Genomic DNA, 6,463 nt, shown 5'->3' with positions numbered 1-6,463 from the left:
AGCCAGGTATCAAGTGAGAAATTCAGTTTCCTTTGCAAGGCTTAGAGAGGCCAGGTGATTCTAGAAAAATGGGCCTTGTATTTGTTTTAAACCGGTAAAGAGCTCTAAGTGCTTATTAAATTGAAAGCTTTGTGTTCTTACTTACTTTGTATTTTACTTTATTTTATTTCTTTTGAGATGGAGTCTTGCTCTGTCGCCCAGGCTGGAGTGCAGTGGTGTGAGCTTGGCTCACTGCAAACTCCGTCTCCTGGGTTCAAGTGATTCTCCTGCCTCAAGCCTCCCAAATAGCTGGGATTACAGGCACCCACCACCACGCCTGGCTAGCTTTTGTATTTTTAGTAGAGACAGGGTTTCTTCATGTTGGCCAGGCTGGTCTCAAACTCCTGACCTCAGGCAATCCACCCACCTTGGCCTTCCAAAGTGATAACATTACAGGCATGAGCCACCTCACCCAGCCCAAAAGCTTTGTGTTTTTAAAGATATTAGACATGTTTCTTGTTTTTAAAAGAAATCTTAACAATAATGTAGGAGAATAAGACAAACATTTTTCCAAAAAAGAGAAATCATTGTGCTTATTTTGTCTTATTGTGATGTTGGATACTATATTTGGCTTCATTAATCATCAAGCATGCTATGGATTTTCCATTTTTATAGGATCTATATCTCAGTTAAGGTAATACTGGTAATTCTTGTGCTCCATTTGAAGATGAAAAATATAGACCAAAATCACAGACTTTGCATAGAAGCTGGATAATGAAGACAGCTCTGGAGGAACACATAGATACACACACACAGACACACATATATATAAAGTATACACACATATATTTTTTAAAGTTTACTTTTTACAGTTTTAAAGCTTTTAAAGCAAAAGCCGGCCCCTCCCCTCTCCCAGAATGGGCGGCCCCTCCCCTCTCTCTGAGTGGGCAGGGACAGCAGTTGCATGGGCCACTTTCCCTATGATGCCACAGATCCCTCTGGACATGCTTCTGCCTGGCCACGCCTCCTTTCCCTTTCATCTTTGTCAATGACCAATGGGCTTGGAGCATTAAGGCCACGCCCCTATTCTGCATTCTAGTGGGGCCCTGGTTACGCCTCCTGTGGCTCAGTCGCACAGCTGCCTGGTAGGTGACTGGAGGCATTCAGCAGTGCTCACTGGGATTTCACTGAGGTGGCCCCAACCCCGCCTCCCTCCACACCCCGCGATGTCAGGAAAAACACAACAGGGGAAATTGGCCGCAGCCAAGAAAAAGGTAAAATGCCCCAGGTCATGGCCCCCAACCCAGCCACAGACACCCTCTGATGACAAGACCAGTGCCAGAGTCCATACCAGTCCTGAGGCATACCAGACTGGGCCCCCCAACCCCAGCGCCTCTGGGCTCCCCCGACCAAAGTCTTGTCAGTCAGCCCCACCCCGTCAGCAAGGAGCCCAGTCCCTGCCCTTGCCAATCACCCCAGGGTGACTTTGGGCGGGTGACTCCTGGGGCTCCCTGCTCCATACTCGGCCCTCACCTCCTACTGCCCCAAGCCCAACCTCCCTGGGCTCTCTGGGCTTGCATCTCCCAGGACCTGGGTCCTCCAGCCCCAGGCCCCACCCTCGCCAGTCATCCCTGGGTGACTTTGGGCTGGTGACTCCTGGGGCTCCCTACTGCAGACTCTGCTCTCCCCTCCTGCCGCCCCAAGCTCGACCTCCCTGGGCTTCTTGGGCTGACGTCTCCGAGGACCTGGGTCAAAACCCTGTGTTTCCCTCCCCCATTGTGGAGCGGTTACTCGGGCATCGCGCTGATGTGGTCCCCTCCCCTGGGAGGAGTGGAATGTAGTGATGTCACAGTCCCCCTAGGAACTGTCATTACTGCTGCAAGACCGGCCTTTGGTCTTACAACCCAGTCCCCTAAGTTTTCTCACCCCATTTCTGGTTCCTCTGGTTGCAGCATAAATTTCCAGCTGGAAGGGGAGTGGGGACTATGGGGCCTAGGAGCAAGAGGTTTCAGGCTGCCTTACTCCCTTCACATAGACGTTGACAGTGGGAAAAGCCTCCACTTCCCCTGTGAGCTGAAAACATTGACAGTATCTCTGGGTGGCAATGGGAGAATGGGTTTGGTTTGGCTTTCTCCCAGGCTTCTACTTTCCAGAGAGACTTTAACATTTTTTTCTGAGTTCTCCACGCTTCTGGGACCAGACTGCCCTTCAGTCAGTGGTCTCTGAAGTGAGATTTGCCCATCTTCTGTGGAATAGATCTTGGGAAACTGAACTTGACAGCTTGAATCTTCCTCATATCATCTCAACCTGGGGTACCTTGAGTGCCACAGGATAAATGTGGGACATCTTTCTGAAGCATCATTTTCCCTTGATTCTCTTGAGAAAAATCATTAACGTACTTAGAGATGACAGACACATAGGTTTCCAAGCATATACCAGACTTCTCTCAGAAATGAGGCTTGGGTTGCCCTCTTTCTGATAAATTCCCAGATTTAACAGAAAAGCTGCCTTCTGCCATGAGGACACGTTGATATGAAAGTATGAGAGGTACTGGTGCACTTCTTCACACTAACAGACGTGTGAGGATGTATGACTCTAAACCACACGGCCTACAGTTCCTGCCTGCTTAATGTTTACTTTTCTACCTCTGCCCCTGGTTTTGGTCCCTGGCAGCTGCTGATTCATGGCAAAACCCCAGAGCTTGGAGTCAGAGGACTGAGTTTAAGTTCCAGTATTGCCTTTTTCTTTCTTTCTTTTTTTTTTCCTATCCATGGTATCAATCCCTCTCAGTCACTAAATGATTGTGACAACACCTTGTACAGTTGTTGGTGGCATTAAATCAGATGGTGTATAAGAGTATTTTGTCAAAACTGTAAAGGAGGATGTGGCTATAGGGGCTGATAGTTCTCATGAGTGTTACTGCTTTTTCCCACAGTTAAAATATTGGCAGAGGAAGAGCCCTGGCACTCCAGCAGGAGCTAACGTGAAAAATAAAATCAATGGCAGTAGCCCTGACACAGCCACATCTGGTGGTTACCACTCACCTGGGGATGTGAGTCTTGGCTGGCCAGACAAAAACCAGATGGGTAAGATGGGGCTGGTGTGACCTGGGAGCAAGAGTGGCATCAGAGGGCTGTAGGGGTGACTTAGAATGCCCCAGGGAGGTGGGTGGGTGGAAGGGCTTTGAGGCAGAGGGAAAGAGGTCTGTGCCAGGAGATGGCAAGTCTTGTCATCTCCATGAGCCTCAGTGTCCCCATCAGTAAAGAGGGAGGAATGCCCGTTGTCAGCCACCCACAGTGCTCTCTAGCTGAAAGTGACTTGGAAGACTGGCTACCATCCGGGTGTGAGGAATCATTAGCAGTGAGGCCAAGTTTGGGAAGCCTGAGAGGAGGAGCTGTGCACCAAAGGGTGGATTTTTTTTTTTTTTTTTTTTTGAGAATCCAGAGGCCCTTATTGTCTGCTTCCTTTCTCAGCTGAACCCCTGGCCCCAGAGCCCCCAGCAGGGCCCTCTGAGGTGGAGCAGCTACAAGATGAGACCAACCACCTAAGGAAGGAGCTGGAGAGCGTGGGAAGACAGCTCGAGGCCGAGGTAGAAAACAATCAGATGCTGATTCTCCTGAACAAGAGGCAGGGAGGAGAGGTCTGTAATGAACAGGGAGGAGAGGATACGTCAACAGGGAGGACCATTGGCTCCTGTGAACAAGAGGAGAGGCTATTTGAAAAGGAGCAGAGAGCTCAGCTGGGGACAGAAAAACCGCCAAAAAAAAAAAAAAAAAAAAAAAAAAAGAGGCTGTGTGAACAGAAAAAGCCGCCAGGGCAGGAGAGGCTGCTGGAAGAGGTGGAGAAGCTGTTAGAACAGGAGAGGCGGCTGGAGGAGCAGGAGAGGCGGCAGGAGGAGCAGGAGAGGCTGGTCGTCGAGGTGGAGGAGCTGCTAGAACAGCAGAGGCTTCGGGAGCAGGATGAGAGGCTGTGGCAGCAGGAGACTCTGCGGGAGCTGGAGAGGCTGCAGGAGCTGGAGAGGATGCTGCAGCAGCGGGCCGAGCCACACAGCGGCTGCGAGGAGCTGGCGCGTTGCCCCACCTGGGGAGGCTGCCCTCTTCCCTAGCCCTCAAGGCCTTTGTTTCCCCACCTGTAAAATGGGGTATTGTAGCCTTCACATTGAAATGGTACTTCTAAAGGTACCTGTGAGCCAGAGCCCTGCTCTGATGGCTGTGGGAGAGAGGGGATGATTTTTCTAACCTGCCTCCACCCTTCCCAGTGCCATGGGAGGCAGACGCCAAGTTCTGGGGTCTCCAGTTTTAGTGGGTGGCCATTGATTGCTTCTCTCTGTCCAGAACAACGAGAACAAGAGCACACTCCAGTGGGAGCAGCAAGGAAAGGAGCTGAAGAAGCTGGGTGAGCTGAAAGAGATGGTAACCTCCGACCCATCCAAGAAGGGCTGGGAGGTGGGCACCAGCCTCTGGGGCGGGGAGGTGCCAGGCCAGAGGCAGCTGCAGCCTGGGGGCAGGTGACCCCAGCACGCTCCAGGGCAGTCCTATGACTGTTTCTTGCTTCCTGCCCTCTGACTTTTAGAGGTGGGTAACCCTGGGCTCCTCCCAGGTCTGGACATCATCATCCCAGCTAGAGGCATGGAGCTCCCCAATCACAGAGGAAGAGACAGTGGTATAAGAGGCTCCTTATGTCGGGTGTGGTGGCTCACACCTGTAACCCCAGCACTTTGGGAGGCTGAGGCAGGACAATCACTTGAGGTCAGGAGTTTGAGACCAGTGTGGCCAACATGGCAAAAGCTCATCTCTACTAAAATTAAAAAAAAAAAATAATTAGCCGGGCCTGGTGGTTCATGCCCGCAATCCCAGCTACTCTGGAGGCTGAGACACGAGAATCACTTGAGCCTGGGAGGTGAAGGTTACAGTGAGCTGAGATCGCACCACTGCACTCCAGCCTGGGACACAGAGTGACACTGTCTCAAAACAAAACAAAACAGAAAAACAAAAAAGACTCCTTAGATTCAAACTGGATTCTGACCTCGGTTCCACTGGTCATAATTCAACTACTTTGCATCTCTAAGTCTCTGTTTCTTTAACTTCAAAAGGAAGTTAGCCTTTTCCTTGCAGAGCTGCTGAGGATTACATGAGATAATACGTGGAACCATTAGGCATGTAGCACACTTAGCAGATGGTGGTTGGCTCCCCCTGCTTTTCCATCAGTCTGTGGCCTACAGTTTAAATGCTGGGAAAAAGGACGTGAGATTTAAGGCTAGGGAAGGAGGCATGGGGTTCTAGGCAAGGGAGGCAGTCTCTTAGGCCTGGAGCAAGGGGGCAGGGGCCTGGGCAGGCCACAGATCCCCACAGTGCCCTCGCTACCCTATTAATGGGCCAGGAATCTGGAAACCAGCCACCACATGCCCTCATGCCCAGGGTCTTCCTGCGGGTGGAGCTGAAGAGCCAAGAGGCTCAGAGTCTGCAGCAGCAGCCACACCAGTACTTGTGTACCGCTCTAGGAGCCCCAATCCCACGGGAGCTGGGGTGTTGCTGACAAGCAGGGTGGTGAGTAGAGCCCTCAGGTGGGGTGGGCAGTCAGGAGCAGGGGAGGCTCCCACTGTGCTCAGATTCCCACCCCCCTCCCTCTCTCTGAAGATCTTTATGAGGTGAGCCTCACCGATAGCGTGGAGCCTGCACCAGGAGAGGACAGGGAGGGTTCTCCCCATGACAACCCCACTGCACAGCAGATCCAGCAGCTGCTTTCTGTAATGCAGGACTCCCCAGGAGCACCCAGGCTTGGCTGGAGAAGCTGTTGGTACAGGAGAGGCGGCAGGAGGAGCAGGAGAGGCTGCATGCCATTCTTTTCGGGCTGCCGAGAACAGGGAGATAAACATCACCATCATCGAAGAGCTGGTCAAGAAATTAAAAAAAAAAAAAAAGTTAAGGGGCTAATCTCCTACACAATTCATTTACTTCATTTGAAAGTTAGAGCCACTTATGTTTATTTGTGTTTCCAATTTATAGTTTAAATTTATTTGTGTTTCTAATTTACAGTTTAAATTTACTTGTGTTTCTAATTTATAGTTTAAATTTATTTGTGTTTCTATAGTTTAAATTTATTTGTCAAAAGTTAAAGGAGAGTGGGTCTTTCCCTCGTGTTCACTCTGGCATCCTTTAGCATTTTTTTAAATTTGATAATTATAGGACGTTAGCATGCATATCGAGTTTGCCCTTATGTGGTGGGAGTTCAAACACACAAAGACCCACTATATGCACTCAACTGTTCTTGCTGGTTTGGGATAGGCTGCCATGCTTTTTTTAATGTTAGTGCAGCATGTATATTCATTACGGAATTCAGATAAAATTTGCTTATGTTCTGCTGTTATGTTTGATCGAATCCTAATCACAGTGAGCTCTTCATTAGCTCAATATGTGGTTTGCCCTCAAGTGCGCAGTTTATTACTTTGTAATATGCAACTGTGAGTACTGACATTTACAGCTGT

General features: G+C 49.9%; 2 pseudogenes; both read left to right on the top strand.

The window, feature by feature from the left end:
- The first annotated feature begins 998 nt into the window (after positions 1 to 998).
- LOC105739879 lies at positions 999 to 6,010 on the top strand (annotated as a pseudogene).
- LOC115835532 lies at positions 1,206 to 2,389 on the top strand (annotated as a pseudogene).
- Positions 6,011 to 6,463: the final 453 nt, after the last annotated feature.

The sequence above is a fragment of the Nomascus leucogenys genome, chromosome 6 (assembly GCF_006542625.1).
Source record: "Nomascus leucogenys isolate Asia chromosome 6, Asia_NLE_v1, whole genome shotgun sequence".
Taxonomy (NCBI): Eukaryota; Metazoa; Chordata; class Mammalia; order Primates; family Hylobatidae; genus Nomascus; species Nomascus leucogenys.
This window is presented reverse-complemented; position numbering and strand designations above follow the sequence as displayed.